The 23,781-nt window shown below is 40.2% G+C and overlaps 1 protein-coding gene across 5 annotated transcripts in view; it reads left to right on the top strand.

Moving 5' to 3' along the window:
- Window positions 1-23,781, top strand: part of SCAF8 (SR-related CTD associated factor 8) — a 184,640-nt gene that overhangs the window by 103,591 nt on the left and 57,268 nt on the right. The gene's annotated exons all lie outside the window — the stretch shown is intronic.

Below are 23,781 nucleotides of genomic sequence, written 5' to 3' on the forward strand. Positions count from 1 at the left end.
CTCAGGTCCTGATCCCGGGGTCCTGGGATTGAGCACCACGTCAGGCTCCCTGCTCATCGGGGAGTCTGCTTCTCCCTCTCCCTCTGCCCTTCTTCCGCCCTCCTCCCCCGCTCGTGCATTCTCTCAAATGAATAAATAAAATCTTAAAAAAAAAAAGGTAATGCAAGGTACTTAGACATGCTACAATATGGTTGAACCTGGAAAGTATTATGCTAAAAGAAAGAAGCCAGACATAAAAGACCACATATTGTATGCCTTATTTATATGAAATGTTCAGAATAGGCAAATCAATAGAGACAGAAAGTGGATGAGTGGTTTCCAGGAACTGAGGGGAGGGGGAGATGGAGAGTGGCTGCTGATGGGGACACAGTTTCTTTTCGGGTGATGAAATTGTCTGAAATTAGATAGTGGTGATGATTATGCCACTTTGTGAAAATGCTTAAAACTATTGAATTTGAATTGTATACTTGGAAAGGTGAATGCTATGGTATGTGAATTAGTCCTCAATGAGAAAACAAAAACCAGTAATGCATTTCAACCCCTTAGCATAATTAGCTCCCTGTAAAGATTAGCTCCTACTGCTATTAGGGCCCATTTGTGAATTTTAAGAAAATAATGCCTAAAATCTAGGAAGTGTGATATTTCGTATTTTATTTCACTGCCTGAAATACAAGTGGTTTAACCACTAATAGCTTATTTTAGTTATTTTTGTCATCAGTGGCAGTGTTTATGATGTAAAAAAGATATTTGCCAACACTAGTTTCCAAATTCAGATGTTAACTGTAGCAGTCTTTTTGCAGGAAAGAATCCCACGTTTTAGTCAGTATTGCAATATCCTTTCAACAGTTTTCTTAATATAAAAATAAGTGCCATTAAAATGGTAAATTTTATGTCATATATATTTTACCACAATTTAAAAGATAATAACTGGGGTGCCTGGGTGGCTCAGTCGTTAAGCGTCTGCCTTCGGCTCAGGTCATGATCCCAGGGTCCTGGGATCGAGCCCCACATGGGGCTCCCTGCTCCGCGGGGAGCCTGCTTCTCTCTCTCCCACTCCCCCTGCTTGTGTTCCCTCTCTTGCTGTGTCTCTTTCTGTCAAATAAATAAATAAAGTCTTTAAAAGATAATAATTAAACACTAAATCTAAAGAAAGTTGTTCATCCTGAGGTAGTCTCTGTTTGCCATGTTATAGTCTTTTTTTATTAATTCAGGTAATCACAGAGATAAAAATCTTTAATGGTGGCAGATTATATGTATATTCAGTTTGGAGCTTTTAAATCATTAACAACTAACATTTCATGTTCATATATACCAGGTGCTGAATAGGACACGCAGGAAATAAATTCCGTACCTGAAATTTGTCTCAAAGTGTTAGTATAATAAAAGATTCAGTGATTTTTGTTTTGGGGGGAAAGTGATGCGTCAGCTTCTCATTTCAGCTATAATATCAGTGTCAGTAACTTACACAAATAGAAAACTCTAAGTTTCAGAATCCATAATAAAGAGGTACTACAGATGTAATGCTGGTAGCAGAAAAAAAAATCGATAGTTTCAAGGACACTTAAGACATGAAAATAGTTGAGGACAAAGACAGTGACTAAGTGTAGCCCGAATGCCTAATAATAGCCCTTGATGTATAATGTAAAATGTTTACTCAAGATACTTGTTCAGTACATTAATTTGTATGTATTCATTGGGATATGATTTGTTAATAAATAAATAACAAATTGTGGTAGCAATTATCAAGCCATTTCAGTATGACTAGGATTTGGTTTGAGTGTGAGTCTAGGTTGGGATGGAGATACCAAGACATTCTCTAAATGTTATTGCCTTCAAGGAACTTGGGGAGTCATGGAGGGAGGGAGGGTGTGGAACACTATAACAAACGGTGTAATAAAACACAAGGTGGGGGCGCCTGGGTGGCTCAGTTGGTTAAGCAACTGCCTTCGGCTCAGGTCATGATCCTGGAGTCCTGGGATCGAGTCCCGCATCGGGCTCCCTGCTCGGCGGGGAGTCTGCTTCTCCCTCTGACCCTTCCCCCTCTCATGTGCTCTGTCTCATTCTCTCTCTCAAATAAATAAATAAAATCTTTAAAAAAAAAAAAAAGAGAGAGGGGCGCCTGGGTGGCTCAGTTGGTTAAGCGACTGCCTTCGGCCCAGGTCATGATCCTGGAGTCCTGGGATCGAGTCCCGCATCGGGCTCCCTGCTCCGCAGGGAGTCTGCTTCTCCCTCTGGCCCTCCCCCCTCTCATGCTCTCTCTATCTCATTCTCTCTCTCAAATAAATAAAATCTTTAAAAAAAAAACAAAAAAAACACAAGGTGGAACATAGTCCCATGCTTCAGTATTTGGTGAAGATATGAATGAAATGCTATGGATAATCAGAAAGTGGTGACAGCAGGTATGGTGGAAATGATATTTCGGGTAGGCCTTGAAGGACTGTCATAATATGAAGAAAGGGTGAAAGGTATTCCAGGCAGGAATATTGACCCAGCTAGGATGAAGGTATAAGCCTAAGAGTCAACCTGTCAGAGGTGGATGGGATCTAAGACCTGGCAAGGCCCGGTTAGGAGTAAGGTGACGTGTGGTTGGGTTGGGTAGGTTGAGACTGGATTACACAGAACCTTGAACATCAGGAGCTGGGAAGTTCATATTTTGCCAGTTAGGCAGTGAGGGAGCCTGTGATTTGATGGGTTGGTGTTTCTGGAGAGATTAATCTGGTAGTTCTGTGTGGGCTAGGAGAGTGCGAGTGGAGAGACCAGTGGGTTTATTTATGGTGCCTTGTGGGTAGCCTCTGCTTTTTGTGACATATAAGACTAGCCCTAGGCATAGTTATTCTAAGTAAGTTGTTACCTTCCTTTTGCCTTTTTTTTTTTTTTTTTCACTTTTTCCTCTCCTGTTTGTCTTCATTGCCTCATAATAGATGCTAGGCAATTACCTCTTACTCATTGAGTTTGTGATTTTAGATATCATCTCTTTTTTAAAAAACTCACTTTAATAAGTGATTTTTGTAAACAGAGCTTTTCTTTTGTGGCTTTTCATTAGAGGTTAATGATGAAATGGCAGGGAATTCAAAGTTTTGGACAGGGCACACCGCCCAGTCGGATCACGCTGTGGAGGGGGGACTACCTGTAAGGGTATCTCCCTTTGTAAGATTATGTGTGTCTCAAAGTGTGAGTCATGGGTAACCTGAATTAGAATACCCAGAAGTTTTGTTCAAAATGCCAACTGAACCTTTCTCAAGACCGAGTGATGCTAAAAGCTTTGAGAGTAGCTGAGGAAACCTGCATCTTTAGTCATCAGGTCACTTAATACACATCCTGAATTTTGAGAACCACTGATTAAGGCATTGTTGTTTTCTGTGGAATTATTCTAGCAATTGGTCTTCTTAGATTCCATTTCCTGTATATTAGGTTTTTTCCTTGTAGGTTATTTTCCAGGTAGCATATTAGATGTAGCATCTTATTCTCAGGTGGAAGCCAGATGAACACTACATAATCTGTTTTGTTTTGATTTGGTTTTTTTGGCTCAGTGTTGCCTGCTTGCTTGCTTGCTTTTCTTTTTTCTTTTCTTTTCTTTTCTTTTTCTTTCTTTCTTTCTTTCTTTCTTTCTTTCTTTCTTTCTTTCTTTCTTTCTTTTCTTTCTTTTCTTTCTTTTCTTTTCTTTTCTTTTCTTTCTGATTTTATTTATTTGAGAGAGAGAGCATGAATGAGCCAGGGGGGCGGGGTGGGCACAAGGAGAGGGAGAAGCAGACTCTCCTTTGAGCAGAGGACCCAATGCAGGACTCAGTCCCAGGACCTTGGGATCATGACCTGAGCCAAAAGCAGACACTTAACTGACTGAACCACCCAGGTGCCCCTGTCCTTTTTCTTACAGTGCAATTGACTTCTTGTTGCATAGTAAAGCCAACAATCCCCCCTGCTTAAAGCGTTGAATACTGTCTCCATAAGCAGCCCATCCTGTGTTGTTTGTGTTTAATCTGTCAAATTTAATTAAATCAAATTAGTTTTCTATAAAAATGTCAGTGTTAACCAAAGTCTGAAATTGAATGATTCCTGTTCTGCTGTTGGACTGCTTACTTCAAACTCCTTGTAATTATTAGGCTTGTCCTTAGAGATTGTTATAATAACCACTGAACCTGTATTTTTTGATTCTAGTAACTAGGCTTTAAAAAGTTAAAACAGGAATTCTGGAACATTCAGAAGCTAGACAAGTAAGTGAAAGTAGCCTATTGTGGGGTGGGGAGTAAGGGGGATATTATTATTATGTATAGTTTACTTCTTGCTGACCTTGTAGTTTCCCTTTTTTTTAACTGTACCTGGCTCCCCTTTAGCTTTACTGACCTTTGGTTAATATTACCATTTCATTACTCACTTGACTGATAAGCATATTAAATACATAACAGATAAAGAATTTCTCTATATTCATATTAGGTGGAGTTAGGAATGGAACTCAGAAATATTCATTCCCAACGACTGTAGCATATAGCATGCTACTTTTCATTCTAGTTTCCTGGTTAACATTGAAATATTCCCTTCCATCTTTCTTTTCTTTTTTTTTTTCTTTTCTTTTCTTTTCTTCCCTCTTCTTTTCTTTTCTTTCTTTCGGAGAGAGAGAGAGGGGGGGAAGCGCAGAGGGAGAAAGAGAATCTCAAGCAGGCTCCATGCCCAGAGCAGAGCCTGATGTGGGACTCAGTCTCACGACCCTGAGATCATGAACCTGAGCCGAAATCAAGAGTCAGACGCTCGACCGACTGAGCCACCCAGGCGCCCCGGAAATATTCCTTTCTAATGTGCCCATGCTGATAATTGTACTAAAACTAGAACCTCTTGTTTATAGTTACGAGAAGAGCAACAGTAGAAAGGAAGCAATTTATTTATCCACATTCTAATTAACCTGTAAAACCCAAGAGTTGTATCTGTTTAAGAAGATACATATAAGCAGCAATAATGCACTTTGCTTTTTGGGTGGATTAGTTCTCCACCTAAGATGCAAATGTGCATTCTATCTTCTTTCCTAAGAAAAGCATTTAACAAGGCAGATTTATTCCTGACTTTTACCTTTTTTTCTATGTATGTAGTTTTTAATTTGGATTGTTTTCTATTGACCTAAAAACATGTTTTTTTTTAAAAGGAAAATAATTTTGTAGTTAATGGTGTTTCAAGACTCCATCATAATGCAGACTCATTATTCAACACACTATACGGTATAGTTTGATGTGAACCATATACGTTTTAGTGTGCAATTTAGTTGTATATTTAAATGAGGAATTAAGTAGCTGATTAGATCCCATCACGGTGTGTGTTAGAGCCTCTCGGTCGAGGCCTAATCAGTAAGTTTCCAAGTAGAAAGTAAGATTTTGAAATTTTGATTGTCAAAAATAAAATGCTCATGATACAGCATTACTACAAAGTAAAAATAATGACTGTCATTAGCCATAGCAAAAAAGTAACACTCAGTTTTTCTAGTTATCAGTTTTCCAAAGATCGTTTCAAATCTACTGTAAGGTTACACTGTGCTTTTAGTTATTAAAATAGAAAATCTGCAGTTTCTGCTGTGAAGTTCAGAAAAGAAGATGTCACCATTTAAGTCCGGACCTAGTAGTATGAAATCTTTTAGCTGAATATAAAACCTTCTTACCTCTTTTAAAGGCTAATCCTCATGCCTTCAGGATTGTCAGTTCATTTTCCTGTTTCCATGGTGCTAGATGCATCCCCTTTGGAGTATACTGTAATTTTTCATTTAAAGTTTTCAAAAAATTAAATGTTACAGGACTTCGTTTGGAGAGTTAGTAACATTCATCTCTTTTGGTGATCTCCAACAGGATTTTGCCATTGCTTGGTGATTTCACTGGTACAGGATTTTGACTCTGGTGAATAGTCATGAGGGGCAAATTCTTTACTAATCATTTGATGAAGAGGGAGGAATGTTACTGTTTTGGTCGCCTAAAATGATAAATCTTTGAAAATGGACAAATGAATGGAGTCCATCGTAATTACAGCCACAAAAACATCTGCATCGTAAAATTATTCTCACTGCTTAATTACATATTTTTAAGGTCAATCAGGACTCAGTGAAAGGTTTGTTTTTGCTTTCTTTACATGTATAGATTTTTATATAATTTATAAGGTATACACACACACACACATATACACACACAGGTACTTTGGGAGCTCAGTCTGAATCTGAAAATACATTGTCCGCTCACGTGATATTGTAAAATAAGTGTTTACGTTTTCCTAGCTTTTTTTTCTGCCTTTCTCTGTCCATTTTAAAATTCATCTACCCCTGGCACCTTTCAGGAATTCAAAGTTAACCACCCCCCCCAAGCACTGTAACTCTCTAGCACACACATTTTTATACAGAAGAAAATCTACCCTTAACTGAAATGCACGACTAGAAAATGATCAGTTCACAAGTCCACATTGAATTCTGGATCTTCTATCTCAGACCTTCACTCTCTGTCCTGCCCCTTCAGACAAGTGAGCACTAAGTAGTTCTCAGCCACAACTCCACATTGCTTTTGTTTTCTCCCCCTGATTGCTCTGTTCCATTTAATCTCCACCTATACTAGTTCTTAAATTGAAATTTTATATTGCAGAATTTCATATTAGATCATATAGTTGCTTTTACTGTTTTGGTTTTAATTTTTTTTCCTATAATACTTTCAAAAGGTAAAAAAAAGAAAAGCTGGGGTGCCTGGCTTGGCTCAGCTGGTAGAGCCTATGAATCTTGATCTCAGGGTTGTGAGTTCGAGCCCCACATTGGGTGTAGAGATTATTTTTTTTTAATTTTTTTTAAATATTAAAATATTTAAAATCTGATCCACTTTTAAAAGCAGTGTTTCTGAACTGAGGTTGTCTTCAAAATTGTTTTTACCACATTCTTAGTCCCCATGGAGAATTGTGTCCTAAGCACAGAATTTGTCATCTGAGTGTCTGGAGGACTTGTGTAGATTGTTCATCTTGTGTTATCACATTGTTTATATAGCAGAAGATTCCACCGGTGAAGGAGAACAGTGTTGCTCAGAAATAATTCTTGGAGTGTTAACATTTAGAGCAAAGCACTGAATAAAGCAAACAAACAGGAAAATTTGTGAGGATAACTGTGGAGAGAGATAGAAAATATTTTATAAAATGTTGTAACACCCCCACAGTGAATAACTCTCGTGTAAAGGTTTATTTCCTTTTAGGAACACTGTCACTTAACCCTATTCAGTCATTGTTTATTTTTTAAAATCAATTTAGTTTATTTTGACAGATGAATTTGTCAAAATACTCATTTGGCCAAAAAAAAGTTAGGTACTCCATCCTGTTTATTTTTTTGTTGTGAAAAACTCTCACACTGACCTAGGAATACCCCTGTTTTCTTTCTATTCTCCACAGAGCAGTTGAGGTTTTTTTGTCATTCAGAATAGCATTTATTTTGGGGCACCTGGGTGGCTCAGTCAGTTAAGCAGCCGATTCTTGATTTTGGCTCAGGTCATGATCCTGGGGTCCTGGGATCGAGCCCTACATTGGGCTCCCTGTTCAGCAAGGAGTGTGCTTGAGATTCTCTCTCTCCCTCTCCTTCTGCCTCTCCCCGCCACTCACACTTACGCGTGCATGCACTCTCTCTCTCTCTCTCTCTCATTCCCTCTGTCAAATAAGTCTTTTAAAAAATAGTATTTATTTTATGATTATTTTTCTGTTTTATTTTTTAAATAGTACATGTTCGTCATGAAAAATTCATCAAGCACCAGAGGTTATAAAGTAAAAAATCCAAAATTAGCCAACCAACTAGTTCTTCTGCAGAGGCAACCCCTAATATGTCCCCATGTACCCTTCTAGATTCTTCCAGTGTGTATAAGCACATCATTCTCTTTCATGCTTGCATAATATTCCAATGGTTAGTAAACGACAGTGTCGTTAACTAATCTTCTACTGAGAAATATTTCCGTTGTTTCCTGTTTCTTTCCTCTTACACACAGTCCTGGCAGTGTGTAAATGATGTTATTGCCTTTTTGGATGTGTAGTTTTTGAGTACTGTCAAGGCCTCAGTATTTACGCAGAATTTCTTGACTTTATCATTTTAAAAGCTATTAATTCTTGCAGGGAATTAGAGTTAATGTTTGGAAAATTGCTTTTGTAATGTCATGTCATCCTGACGTGAGTAAAGCCTCATTCTGGAGGCCAGAGGAGGGGGTCTGAAACATGCAGGCAGGACTGTGGTGGACTCAGTGGGTTTTCACTTTGTACTTAGTCTGTCCTTACTAAAAGCTGCATGTCCGTTCAGTCTGTGATTGGGTAGGAGGAGAGCTATGTGGTGGTAATTGCTTTAACAACTGTTAATATGGATAGGCCTTGAGCCAGAAGTGTCACTCTCCCAAAAAGGGGGGATGGGGAGAAGAAAGGTGCAGGTCTGCAGACGCAAGGCCCTCCCAGTGGCTGCAGATATGGTTGTAGGGGGTGAGAGTAGGGAGGTAGCTTTTTAGTGAAAACTCTGCATAGTAAAATTATTTAAAATATGTCCTTATAATTATTTGTATAGCAAATCATTTGTATTTTCCATACCAGCTGTTTAATTCCTCAGGAGCAAGAATATAAGGCTTATTCACCCCTTTATTCCTGGTGGTGCCTGCATGTAGTGCAACATATATTGACTGATAAATCAGTAAATGAAAATAATGAAAAGGAAGTGTAGAAACATTTAAATCCTAGTTACCAAAGTTAAGTAGAAATGTCTTCATTTTTCCTAATCCATTACTCTCTTTTTTTTAAGAGAGGGAGTTGGGGGAGGGGCAGAGGGAGAGGGAGAGAGAATCCCAAGCAGGCCGTACACCCAGCACAGAACCTGACACAGGGCTCGATCTCAACGACCCTCGGGTCTCATGACCTGAGCCAAAATGGGTGGCTTAACCAACTGAGCCACGCAGGTGCCCCCCCATTCATTATTCTTATTTAGGCAATAAAATATTTCTCAAACTCTGCATTTAATCTGTGTATATATTCTGTGCAAAACCCAACTAACTCATTAATAATCCTCAACTATTTTTATTGTGCTTATTTAAAAAGAAAGACTATGGGAACACCTGGGTGGCTCAGTCGGTTAAGCATCTGCCTTCAGCTCAGGTCATGATCCCAGGGTCCTGGGATCGAGCCCCACATCGGGCTCCCTGCTCAGCGGGGAGCCTGCTTCTCCCTCTTCTGCTCCCCCTGCTTGTGCTCTCCTTCTCTCTCGGTCAAATAAATAAATAAAATCTTAAAGAAATAGAATAAAAAAATAAAAAGAAAGAATATGAACAAGATGAGAGAGGCTCTATTTCCCCACCATTGTAATAAAATCTGGGGCATCATTTTGAGTTCTTTCTTATTTCATTTTCTGCAGTGGAAAGTTATGAAAATGAAATTTCAAAGAAATTATTTCAGCTTACAAGAATCAAAAATATTCCTGTTGTTTTTTTAAAACTCATGCTTTCCTTTGAAGTCATGTTCAGTATTCCAGTCAGACTTTCGTGTGCATGCCTGTTACATCATGAAGCATGTGAGGCTGTCTTTGCCGTTTCTTCACATGTAGGCAAAATTCATCCACTGAAAGTTTAATAAATGTAATAAACCTACCTACAACTAATTCTGATAACCTTTGAGACTTAAAAGGAAAAATACCTAAAGCTTTAAGTATTATTTTGAAAACAAAGCAAAATATTCATGAGAAAATGGGCCATGTGATATTTGACAACTGGAAGTTTCAAAGCATTTGAGAATTTTAAATATATAATCATTGTTCTATAATTGATGCCTTTGGTAACTTTTTGGGCATATTAGAGGTATTCCCAAAAAGGTTTTTTTTTGTTGTTTTTTTTAACAGCTTTGATGCCATGATACTTTTATTCTTGCTATCACCAGGGGGATTAATTTTTTTAATTAAAGTACTGTTTAGTTCTTTCCATTCTATGATATTATATAGGTGGAACATTTTAATTGGAATATTTAATACTATCAGAGGAAGGAATTTTTTCAAGTAAAGATTTTTTTTTTTAAGGTTCCAAAAGAATAGAAATTCTTGGTTGTGCCTCTGAAAATTCACCTACAGAGAAAATTGCATTTGGGATGCTACATTTATACCAGTAGAGGTCGCTGTGCACCTATGAAAGGAAACCTAGTGTTCCTGATGATGAGCTAGGACTAGTCCTAGGACTAGGATTCATTGTTGGTATTTCTGGGAATTGAACCACATTCCTTCCCCCACCTTAACAAAGTTGCCTGCCTGTCATCATCGAAGAGATAATCACTCGCCGTTTTTGCACTAACCCCAATGTTTAGTGGTGTCATGGCACACCTTCCCATAGGACTCTTAGGTGCATCAGCCAAAGCGCCAGAAATTTTGTTTTCACAAAAAACAAAAATCACAGACTCTCAGTGTTTGAAGGAACTTTGACATTCATTAGATTCAACATCTATTAACATTTCATTTACTAATCCGGAATAGTCCCAAAGGAATGCTTTTCAGTACAGTCATCTGCTAATTAATAGTACGGAGTTTAACTTGTTAAAACTGCTTCTGCCTTTACACCGTGATGTCTGTATGTCCCAGTGTTTCATTCTCTGAGCTTATCAACAAAATATTTCACAGGATAACATTGTTTTATGAAGCGACCACTGCAGCTGTGTCTGCTAATAGTAACAGAGGGGCATCCAAGAACTAAACAAATGCACATTTGTCATGAAACTGTCACGGCGCCCCGACCGGAGAGTCAGAGCAGATCTGTAAACCTTAAACTAGCCTTGCACAATGATGCAGGGTACTTTGAAGGGGGTTGTAAACGGCGATAAGGAATGTTGTGAATGGAGCAAGCATAGACCAGTGTGACTGGGCCTCCGTTTGTAGAATGAGAATATTGCGCTCGATGCTTTCGCAGATTCCCTCCGTGCTAGCGTTCTTAGTCCTCGGCGCTCAGTGCAGACTGCAGTGCTAACAATACGGATCCTGCATGGAGATGGCCTGGATTTGAGTCCTGGTTCTGCCACTTGCTAATCCTGAGGTTATCTTACAGTTACCCACCTCTGTACTTCCGTTTCTTCTGTAGGATGGGGCTGAGAATAGCACCTGCAGGATGGAGTAATTAAGTTAGTAGATGTAAAGTACTTAGAATAGTACCTAGAACATAGTAAATACTCAAGCTGCTGTTATTACACACACTCATTTTTCTAGAAACCATGCCGGGATATGGTAGCTGAATTCTCAGACTTTATTCTGTTCTTGACTGTTCTCTTAGGATCAAAATGGTTTATTCCATGTTTTCTCTAACCCTCACTTAAGGACATCAAGAAACCAGATGTGTATATCATTTTTAATGATCTAAGCTTTTTTCATTTTTTTCTTTAAGTTGTCATATTCAATGAGTTTCCTTCTTTTGATGTAATACTTTGCTCTGGAACTTTTCCTGTGGAATGTATAATCACATTTCAGTTGCTGTTTTTAATGACTCATATTGACACCTTTTTTTACATTTAAATGCTCTAGTTTCAGTGAAAATCACAAGACGCAAGGTTTTTTTTTTTTTAAACAATTTATAGCATTCTAATATATTACAACTTTTTTTTTTTTTAGATTTTATTTATTTATTTGACAGAGAGAGAGAGAACACAAGTAGGCAGAGGGAGAGGGAGAAGCAGGCTCCCCGCAGAGCAGGGAGCCCGATGCGGGACTCGATCGCAGGACTCTGGGATCATGACCTGAGCTGAAGGCAGCTGCTTAACCTACTGAGCCACCCAGGTGCCCTTATTACAACATTTTATATCAAAAATCTATTAGGTCATTTATAAGGCATTTGAATTCAACCCAGTTAAAAAATTTAAAACAATCACCTGGTCATTTATGTAAAAGACCTATTAACTTTCAAATTCTGTATAATAAAAATTTATTACCCATATACCAATTCTGAGTGAGAGAAACAATATCTGGCACATAAATATATAGACATTTTTATAGGTATGGATTCGGTGTTGAAAAGTAAGACCAGTAAGTATTTTAAAATTTTATTTTCATTATATACTTTTAAATTCTATGTCCCTAAGCAGTTATCCACATAATCATTGCCTCTTAGTAGATGGGATAAATCAATTATAATAAGACATTTTGGTTCCAGCTTGCCACAGTGTATTACAGATACATATGAACTTGGGGGGGTGGGGATTATTATCCAGTGTGTTGTCTAACATCTGGCATTTCTTTAGAGGAGGAGTTGGGGAGATTCCCTAGAATAGATAAAAGGCCACAAACTAGAATTTCTTCTCCATTAACTGGACAGCCGTGTATTTCTTAGGCAAAGGGTGTTAAATGCAATGTTTACTGAGATATTCCTTGAAAGAACACACTTTATTAATAACCAGATATCTGCACTCACAGTTTTAAACTAGTCCTGTATGTGAATACCCCTTCCCTACACACACACACACACATAACTTCCTGCTATAGAACATCACATGGTACAGTATGATGCTGGATATTTCTCCCATGAGACTATATTTTAACTGTTCAGTGAGCCAGCCATCAGAGAAGGAGGCAGGCCTTCGTTCTGTATATTTCTCTCCATTATATTAGCATCTGTTTTGAGTGGTGAATTCAGAGCATTGAATTAAATCAATTTGTTGGAATGCCTGGGTGGCTCAGTTGATTAAGCGTCTGCCTTTGGCTCAGGTCATGATCCCAGGGTCCTGGGATCAAGTCCTGCATCAGGTTCCCTGCTCAGCAGAGAGCCTGCTTCTCCCTCTGCCTGCCGCTCCCACTGCTTGTGCGCTCTCTCTCTCTCTGACAAATAAATAGATAAAATCTTTAAAAATAATAATAAAATTTTAAAAATAAATAAATAAAATTTTAAAAATAAATAAATAAATTTGTCCATATGGCCCAGTGGCTAGGCGACAGAGGAAACTTCTGCTGGAATATATTACGATCTATTTTGTAAGTCTAAGTTACAGGGTTTTGTTTTTATGTAATACAATTTTCATGACTTTTCAGTGTTCTCTATGCATTTTATAAGTTTAATAAATAAGACTATCAGAGGTGAAACATTAGTTTCCTAACATTCTAGTTTTCCAGAATGACATGGTATCAATACAGACAGGTTTTGTCAATAATTCTGTTATGGATGCTCAGGAAATAGCTGAGACTACTAGTTAGATCACTTTTCAGCATTTTTCCCCCCATCATACCCTCTCCCTTCTGCCCAGATGTATATACTTCATGTAAAACTTTAGCTAAAGAGTTTTATTTTATTTTTTATTTTATTTATTTTTTTTTTTAAGATTTTATTTATTTATTTGAGACAGAATGAGAGACAGAGAGCATGAGAGGGAGGAGGGTCAGAGGGAGAAGCAGACTCCCCGCCGAGCAGGGAGCCCGATGCGGGACTCGATCCCGGGACTCCAGGATCGTGACCTGAGCCGAAGGCAGTCGCCCAACCGACTGAGCCACCCAGGCGCCCTAAAGAGTTTTATTTTAAATTAGGGTGCTAGGATAACATGTAGGTGAAGAGCATAGCTTTGGAGCCAGGCTCCTCTAGGACATTGGACAAGTTCCTTAGTTGCTCTGTTTCTTCTTCTGACACTGGGCGGCCCCTAGTCGTGAGACCTTGGGCATGTCACTCAGTTACTCTGTTTTTTCATCTGTTTAAGAGGATTTATAACAGCACTTGAGAGTGCGACATGACATTTAGAATCGGACTGGCGCGTGGTAGCGATTGTTATTTTCATTATTATCTCGATTCCAGAGAAAAAGATGTTAGAACCACAGACATTAGGAGCACCAGGTCCTACTTGTTAATATTCATTCTTCAGAGAAAGTGTCCTAAAAGTACCGAGATAAATGGAATGGGGAGGTATCTTTAGATTTAAAGTCTCTCTTTTTAGCAGGACTTGACTTTCAGAAAAGCATGCATTTTACAAGATATGTATAATAGAATGTGCTGGATAGGAGTTAAAGCCAAGAAAAGCTACAGCCTCTGCAATCATGATTGTTTACTTAACTTGGAGTATAGCTGACACACAATGTTACATTAGTTTCAGGTACGTAACTTAGTGATTTGGCAAGTTTATACATGATGCCATGTTCACTGCAGGTAGAGCTACGATTGGTCCCACTGCATGGCTCTTACAAGATCGTTGTATTCCTTACCCTCTGCTTTTTATTCCCATGACTTACTCATTCCATAACTGGAGTCCTGTGTCTCTCTTTCCTCTTCACCCATTTTGCCCAACCCCCCCTTCTGCCACCTTATTTATTATTGCACATAAACCTGTAGGAAAGTATAGAGCAAAAAGGCAGCCATTCAAGAAATAATGCAGCAGCAAGGACCAGAAGGACATAGCAGTAAGAATAATCTTTGAGGGCATTAGGGCTCATGGTTTGCGCATTCTCAGTCTGTCTGAAGAGGCAGGGGTAGAGACAGGTCTCTGGAGGAAAAGGAGGCTGCTTTGTGCAGAGGGCAGCCAAAACGGCCTTCACAGAACTGGCTCTAGTCGGGTGGGTGACCGGCGAGTCAATGAGCAGAGCCAGCTCTCTGCCATCCCCAGGTGACCTGGAGGCTGATGCTGAACGCACTACGGTATTGCAGGTGACAAGCACCGTGGTTGTTGGTTGTTGTGACACCTCTGACAAGCTGTAGGGGACTCCACAGCCTCTGGTGTAGTAGAGTTTGTCTTGCGTGATGGAGTGTGAGGGAGAGCAGGCTGTGAGGCTGAGTTTGGAGGTATGGATTCTGTTGGAGATTCTTGAAAAAATTAGCCTTGGGATGTAGCAACTTTTATGGGTCATTGATCAAAGAAAACTGGAGCTGGTAGGCACTTGACAGATTATCTAGTCCATGAATAAGAACTCTAGTGTGTCATACTGGGGAGAAGAAGGGAATTTGAAAAGCATGTTTAATGTGCTTTGTTCCATACTGCACAATAAAACTTTTTTTATTGAAGTCTAATTGACATACAGTATCCTGTTTCAGGTGTACATCATAGTGATTCTATACTTTCGTTATTATGAAATGATGCCCACAGTAAATCCAGTTACATTCTGTCACCCTGCAGTTATTATAAAGTTATTGACTATATTCCTAGTGCTGTCCATTACATCCCATGGCTTACTTATTTTATAACTGCAAATTTGTACCTCTTAATCCCCTTTTTGCCTGCCCTCCCAACCCCTGCCCCCTCTGATAACCAATAATTTGTTTCCTCTACCTTTGGGTCTGTTTCTATTTTATTTGTTTGTTGTTTAGATTCCACATCCAAATGAAATCATAAGGTATTTATTTGTCTTTCTCTGACTTATTTCACTTAGCATAACACTCTCTAGGTCCATCCATGTTGTCGCAAATGGTAAGGTTTCTTTTTTTACTATGGCTGAGTAATATCCCATTGTATGTATGTACCACATCTTCTTTCTCCATTCACTTATCAATGGACTCTTAGGTTGCCAAATTAAAACTTTCTCACATCCTCTGGGTAGAGGGAAGATATGTGGAATCTGATTATGTGCAAAGGACTATAGTAGTTTAGTTTAGCAGCACTTGCCAGGCTGATGACAGCCCACCTCTGCCTTGGTTTCTTCATCTATAAGGCGGGAGTACAGATCCCAGCTGTTTAGAATGAGCATCAGGTGACATCATGGTAAAAATTCCTTGGAAGTTTGGGGAAACGTAAGAAACTTTTGTAAATGAATGGTGCTGCTTGTCGCACTTCTAGAAACCCCATTCTCCGTCTCTGGGAATTGAAAATAAAAGAGAATTTCCCCAGACCCCCCATAAGGGAATTAAGTGAAGGGAAAAGAGGCAGTAGAAATGGAGTTGCCAGGTTTTGCAAAGAAAAGTATGGGACACCTGGTTGAATTTGAATTTCAGATAAATAATGAATGATTTTTTTAGTATAAGTGTGTCTGAAATTCAAACTTACCTGGGCATCCTGTGTTTTTTCTTGCATCCCTAATGGATTAGAAACCTAGAATCGTGGTAGAGCCAAGACATTGCTTTGATGGCTTGATGTCCTAGAATGTGTAGTGGTTTCACCAGTGGCCTTGGTCTCCTTGGACTACTCTAGATAACCTGGAACCGTTGTCTCACTTTTCCTTCTCCTTCCTTCTCATTCCCAGAATCGTGGCGTGTTGGCATAATTGAGCATTGTGTGGTTGTCACTGTAATTGTCGAATAACAGTGATAATTATTCTGTATTGACTATCTGCTATACTAGACCCTTTACATCAATTATTTACCCTATTACTTATTTCCCTTCACAGACAAAACATGCAGTCGAGCCCAAGTTATACAGTAAATTTGGGTAAAAGATGGGTTCTAACTCAAGGGTGTCTGATGATAAATCCTGTGTTCCTAACGTCCACTCTCCATGTTTTGGATGTAGATGACTTATAGCCAAGGCCATGCCAGAAAATTACTGAGAGCTCGTCTCCTCTTCCTTCACTATCCGTGATGGGAGTTGCTCTTCAGAATCCCGGGCTGTGTATTCAGAGCCCACGCTCTGTCACTTTTCAGATTTAGTCTTTTTCACTTTGTTTGCGTAAAACAACATTTGATCTTGCTAATTAAAATGGTGCACTTTGATCCCTTCAGAAATCTTTAGGTCCCCTCCTCACATCTGTAGATCTCAGCATGAGATAAATGAGCTCATGTCCGCCTCACACATGTGACAACTTGGAGAAAGACATGCAGGGGTCCCCAGAAGTTGGTCTGCCCTCAGCATTGATCTATTCACGACACACAGCTTTTAAAATGAGCTGCATCGATAAAGAATGGACTCCATTGTTGAAAAATATTTTATCAACCAAATTATGTTTGAAGTTATTTTTATTTTCTTTCAGCCCCATCACACACAACCATCTCCATCTGATTTCACTTCTGCTGTAAAAGATTTTAGGAAGATGACAGTTGGTTGACTATGAAATGTAGAATCTATTTTTATTCAAGATCATTGATTTAAGTTTGACAAACTAAAGGAATATCATGTTCTGTTCGTTTATGGGATTAGTACCTACCCAGTGAGTTCTTCCAGCCTAGAAAATGTTCCAGTTCTCTAGTGATTAAAAATTAAGTTTTGACCTAATTGAATGTGTAGGGAGATTTTAGTCACAGGAATTTAAAATTCCTGCACCCTGACCAGCTTCCTCTGCGTGCCCACTGCTTCCCCAGATCATTTTGTCCCTTCACCCCAGTTAAAAGCTTCCGAGAGCTGACGCGCGTGCTCCGTCCTAAAGCCTTGTCTTTATCATCTTTCTCATTTTCTTAAGCCGCATTTGACAGCTGCATGTGACAGTTGGGACATTGCTTTCAAAATTGCATCTGGATTTGAGTAGCCGATTTAAATATGAAAGAAAACCACATCTTTTTAAAATTTTAAGCCGAAGGCATTTGCATTCAGTATCTTTTAAATAAGGAATAAAGCGAACAAACAACGACAGAACAGTCCCAGTCTTAAGTAGCTTTCGAGAACATTTTGGGCTAGGGGAATAGGACTTCCTCAAATGCGGTTCCGTACGGTACATAGCTGTACGTTTGATTTGTTGAATTTTGAAATCTAGTTAAGATATATATTTGATGTCATTTTTGCAGAACCCATGTATATGTGGCTTATTAAGTAGAATTAATAATTGTTCAAGACAGAAATGATCAGGTGAGAGATTTTGTGTATTAATGCTAGTAGGGCAAGTGGGGGAATTCCACACATGCATGTCAGTAATGATAATGCCTATGGCTGCTGATATCCATGAGCTAATTTTTAGATATTGCTGGTATGCAGCTTTTTATCTCTGGTGCTTAGCAAAGTGCCAGGCTATGTCTAGTTCTCAGTAAATATTTGTTGAATTGAAATTACATGTCCTGGTTGGAGGGTTTATATTTATTATCTTTAACAGAGAAATAAAAAGACCTTTTCTCCATTTCACTTGACATGCCCCCCTGATTGTCAAGGAATGCAGGAATAGAAAATTTGAGGTTCTAAAATATTTCAGTGAACAACAAAGATAGATAACATTTTAGAAATACTAATAAAATCATTTATAAGAGGCTTTTTCTCAAGAAGCACATGACTACCCTTAACCTCTTCATACATAGACACCTAGAAAAATGAGAAAACAATGCAAGAGAAGCTGATAAAATAGACATATGATGATATCATGTATTGTACTTTTTATTCATAAAATATATATGTATATTTTTATCAACATCTTTTACATCATTTACCTGTTTTCTTCCTGATGCTCTGGTTTTCCAAACCAAGTATGGTAGAATTATCTAGGTAGTTTTATATGGCAGAATGATAAACATTTTCCCCAGAAGTCAGAACTTCCTATCATTAAAAATTTGCTCTTAAAAGTAGGAGTTATAGAATAGCATTGCCTTTGTATTCAAACTTCCCTTCAGGCGTTATTATTGAATACGATAACAGTAAACATCTCCATCGTGGGGCACAGACATAAGTGACATCCTATGCCCAGTGACATAACAGTAAAACTTTGTTCATCCAAATAAATAATAGATAAGAATCATCCGGCAAAGTCATCCACCAGATTCTACTTGTTCCTCGAGGAGAAACATATTTTTCCAGTAGGAGAAATCCCACCTTTATCATTGAAATCAGTGAGGAAAAGTAAATAAATAAAAATTTGAGGTGTGATGGATTTTGCTAGAATTTATTCCCTTAAGTAAGAGTCCTGCCTACAGAGTGATGTGACTGACCAAAATAATAGACCCACTGAGTAGAAATAGAAAAGCAATTTGGGGGGCGCCTGGGTGGCTTAGTTGGTTAAGCGACTGCCTTCAGCTCAGGTCATGATCCTGGAGTCTCGGGATCGAGTCCCGCATCGGGCTCCCTGCTCGGCAGGGAGTCTGCTTCTCCCTCTGACCGTCCCCCCTCTCATGTGCTCTCTCTCATTCTCTCTCTCTCAAATAAATAAATAAAATCTTAAAAAAAAAAAAGAAAGAAAGAAAAGCAATTTGGGAAATGTGTTTCTACTCCAAAGTTTTAAATGGCAACTAACGATGTTCTGCGGACTTTTTAATCTTCCTTTAATTTAACTACAATGAGGTGACTAGACGGAATTTTGTGGCTGAAAGGTGCTGGCCCAGGAATCTTGCCTGGTTACTGAGAGAAGTCTAAAGTTATATATTAGGGGAGGAGGGGATCTTACAACATAGTTCTCTAAAAACTATCTTATACTTCCATTCAATGCAAACTGTCTTATTTTGTAAGCAGTCTTGTCACAGTTCCCTTAGAATCTGCCGGTCTCGCTCCCTTTAGCACTTGGGCCTCTGGAGGCATAACCGAAATAGAACAGGGCCCTGCTCTGTCATATTTAACTTCTCAGAATTGCTCCAGCCTTCTTCGTTTTAGGTCCGGGACATGGAATTGGAATTCACTTTGGCTAAGCTGAGATCCTTTATCAGCCTACTTAAAATGAGCATGACTGTGCGTCCCCGTTTGCCCCCAGACATCCCCAGTTTATGCCTGTTGTCCCAGTGTGATGATTAATAGTCCTTCTTTTCCATCTTGAAATGTTCTTCCATCGGCAATAGATGATACTGTCCTTACACTTTGAACTGTGAAATCAGATGACTCCAGTAGTCACAAGTCCTTCAAAAACTCATGAAATTTGAACGACTTAGAAGGAAGAAAGGAAGTTGTCAGAACGCGGCAGGTTAATCTCCCGACTGTGAAGGGGAAGGCAGAAATAGCAACCTGCTGGTGTCTTGAAGGAGGATTGACGGCAGATAGCTGAGGCCCTGGAATGGCTTTGAACCTGGAGGTAGACATTTATCTCAACAAACATCTGTGGAGTGCCTGCCGGATGCCCGGTGCCAGGAGGGGGCGCTGGTGATACAGCAGTGAGTGCAGGGAGCTGGCCCTGGCCCCAGGCTGCTGACGGGAGTTGTCCCATCTGGCTCTGTCCAACTTGCGTACACAGGTCACGGTCAAACCTTACTTGGTAAAGCAAAGACGTAGTCTGGCTGTTCGTAGTTTGCACACTGAGTTAGTCTCTCTAACCGCATAGCCTTAGCATGCTGCTTTATTGGATCATAAACTCAGTGAGGAAACACCTGGAAGAACTTGAACCTCACGGAATCAGTTATGCGTCTGGCATGCCCAGCACATGCTGCGCGAGCACCACGCAGTCCCTGCCCAGGGGCTCTCGGAATGTCCACTGTGATGAACACCTGAGAACAGAAACAAACTCATGATTTCCATCCCAAACCATTCAACTGGTCAAGTACTTATAAGAAATCCTGATTTACAGGTTCTATAGAAAAAGCTGGAAGGGTACAGCACTCCCTTTTACCCAGGAATCAAGCCCAAGGAAATACTTGCATGAGTGCAAGCAAATGCATCTGTAATATGCATTATTTGCATTTTATATATAAAACCTGAATAGGGATGATCTATCCAGCCAGTAAACATGAGTTAGGTCTGTATACACTGAGTCTGAAGGTGTTCATAATGTACCGCTGAGTGGAAAAAAAGCAAATTACAAGACAGTATTATCCTGTATGTAGATTTTTTTGAAAAAAACACCAGAGAGGGTATGTTTGTATGTGTGTGTAAGAAAGTCTCAGAAGCTAAATGGCAGGAGGGAACAGAGGGACTGTCATTCTTTCGTGGTAGTATTTGCACAATCGTAACATATTACTTGTATCATTTTTTAAAGATTTTATTTATTTATTTATTTGACATAGAGCACAAGTAGGGGGAGAGGCAGAGGGAGAGGGAAAAGGAGAAGCAGGCTTCCCGCAGAGCAGGGAGCCCGACGCGGGGCTCGATCCCAGGACCCGGGGATCACGACCTGAGCCGAAGGCAGATGCTCAACCAACTGAACAACCCAGGCGCCCCGACTTGTATCATTTTAAAAAGGTTTTCATTTAAGAATTTTTTTAATTAAAAGAAAAGAAATCCTGACTGATTTAAAGGTACCTACCCAGGATCTCCCGCTGTTCTGAAAGACAGCCGGTAAAAACCAGGAAGTGGGTACCAGAGGCTCCTAAATGGCCAAGGCCGTTGTGACCGGGTCTGTTTTGGAGGAGCACATGGGACTGGGGGACCTAGGCTGAGTATGACCGGTTTGGGCAGGCCAGGAGGTCATGGCCAGGACAATTGGGCAAGGCGGATGTGGTCCGGGGTCTTGTTGCTAGGGGGCATCAAGCCATCTAGGCGCTGGTGGAGAGTGTACGTGTTTCAAGCAGACGGAAGGACAAGGCCTAGGGGTTCAGCTTACTCCTCCTGGTCTCTGTGAATGCAGACAGGTCTCTTCTGAAGCCCATGTATGCATCAGAGAATGAATTCAGCTTCATATCAGACGCTTCTCTGAGATTCTTGATCGTTCTAGTCCACAGTTAGTACAGAGATGAAGCTGGTAAGCTGTCCTGGTGGAGCAGGCAATCTCCACCATCTAGTCCAGCAGCTAGGCTAGCCAGCCTCTGGTGTTTACCCATGACAGCAGTGAGCAGTAACTGCTGGGAGCTCTGCGTTGTGAGGTGAGATCGAAATCTCTTCGTGAGGCGCAAAAACCAGCCAACGGCGTTGCATCGTACTGTGTCCAAATATGCCTCCATAGACTGAGTTGGATTTATGTTCCATGTGCAAATTTGTAGTTCTGAACAACTATCTTACATGGACTCTCCCATTTCTCAACATTGTAGATAACTGAGATTTAATGTTTGTTGTAGACTGGAAGCCATCTGTTTTCTTTCCAAGTTAGTTCACACAACCAGAGATTCAGATATAACTCTGAAGCCTGTTTGTCTTTTCTTTTCTTTTTTTTTTCCTGTTGATTTTCAAGAGACCAACTCTTTAATTTTAGGCAGAAGAGGGATGTTGGCTGTGGCCTTGGCTTTTTCTTGCGTGAGTAGAACATTGAGTACCATTATTTTCCCTCTCAACACCAAATGGCTTTCTGAAGGTGCACTGCTTAATTGTCTTTTCTATTGAAAACACTTTGAAGTTCTTCTAGTGTAATTAAGAAAGTTTATTTTTGTCGAATAAAAACAGTAGCAAGTCGATTTTCCTTGAAACTAAGTTGCAAAGGTTGTTTCGTGTCAAATAGGAGGTATTAGGTCCCGTGAAAAGCGTGAGCCTTTGAGGTTGGTGGGACTCAAATCCAGTGTCTCCCACGGAACAGTGTTGAGGTGGCAGGGAAGAATGAATTGTCTGTGCCCAGCTTCCCTCGTGTGAAACAGGAATTCCAGGAATAATGCCTTCCGCAGAGGGCCATTTGGGGATTGCCTGAGGTCATGTATGTCGAGTCTTAGCGCAGCGCCTTGTTTGCACTTTGAGTACTCAGGACTATTAATTTGTTCAGACTGTTTCTTCAAAGGCGCCTCCATGCTATAGACTTCAGTCTCTGTAAGTAACATTTTAGGAGCCCCCCTACGCCCCTCCCCAAGCCCCCCTTCCTCAAGCCACAGGCTGGCCCTGACCTGAGGGAGGACAGGAGGCAGAGAATCACTCGGATGCCCTCGGGCCCATAGGGAAAGCCGTGGAATATTCAGGAGAGGTCAACGGCTGACAGGGAAAAATGTACATTCGACATTACCTATTAAAAGGAAGGAGCATGGTTTCCACTTTGAAAGATGAAAAATACCATAGCAAACTTGAATTTTCCCTTAAAAGATCACTGCTGACCTTCAGTAACCCTATCTGGAAGCAATCACTTTTTTCCCCCTTAGGTCTCTACATTGCTCTAGACAACAATTACTTGGGGGGATATTTCATTTCTCATTTTACATCAGACTTATATAGTTTGTGTGCGTATGTTTATACATTCCTATCTGAGGAGCAAACAGAAGGCATCTTGGATATATTGGATTTGATGACTCTTCAAGAATCTAAACGGGACCTGGATTGCCTTCTAGGTGGGTCGCATTCTGACCTGTTGCCGAAGCCCCGCAAGCCGTTAGTGATCTCCAGTACGGCTGAGGGCATTCCCCGCGCGGAGGACACTTGGCAGCAAGCAAGTGATAAAGACGCTTTTTTTGGAAAGCTCCTGAACATTCCTTGTACTCCCCAAGGAAATTCTATTTAAAATTACCACTCTTTATTATACTTAGCTAAAAATATTCATCACATAGCCTCATAAGTGCTCAATTAGGTTGAATATTTATATATACATTAAAACTTAGCCGTGGCTGTATTTATGAAGTGTAAGGGAGCACTAAGTAAATGTCCTCCTCCCCTTACAGGAAGAACCACTCGGCTGTGGAAACAGTGGTAGGATTGTGCATGTTTGTGCTTGGGGTGGGAATTTTTCTTTCTTTTTTTAAATGCTGTTGCGCCTTCCTTGTGGAATGCAGACCCAGGGCCCAGAGGGGCAGGGAGCAAGGTTGGAGATAATGAGGGAGCAGAACAAGGGGCAGGTGATGGTGGGAGAGGCCAGGAAGCCTCTGCCAGGAGCCGGGCTCAGTAACTCCCCTTCCCCCCAGGGGGCTGGTGGGGCGCTGGCCAAGAACACCATGTGGACGGACAGGCGGTCCTCGGGAGGACTCACTGGTAGAGCGAAAGCACCCAGTACGATAAAGCCCTGAGGCTGGGGGCTTGAAGCATGAGCGGGGCGCAGGCTATGGATTTAATGTCGGCTGGCAGATGTGTATGTGGTGGTCTTCTCTTTGTATTCTTCTAGAGAGAAACAGCCACTCAGAGGAGGGAAGGAGGTGGTGAGTTGTCTGTGGGAATTCTTATTACTCTGTCTTCCTGCTTTCCAAATAATCATATTTTAGCTATGATCTCTCTAGTTTGGGGCAAGGAGGTAGTGTGTAATTT

Source organism: Mirounga leonina, unplaced genomic scaffold (assembly GCF_011800145.1).
Source record: "Mirounga leonina isolate KUSES-001 unplaced genomic scaffold, KU_Mleo_1.0 Mir_53, whole genome shotgun sequence".
Taxonomy (NCBI): domain Eukaryota; kingdom Metazoa; phylum Chordata; class Mammalia; order Carnivora; family Phocidae; genus Mirounga; species Mirounga leonina.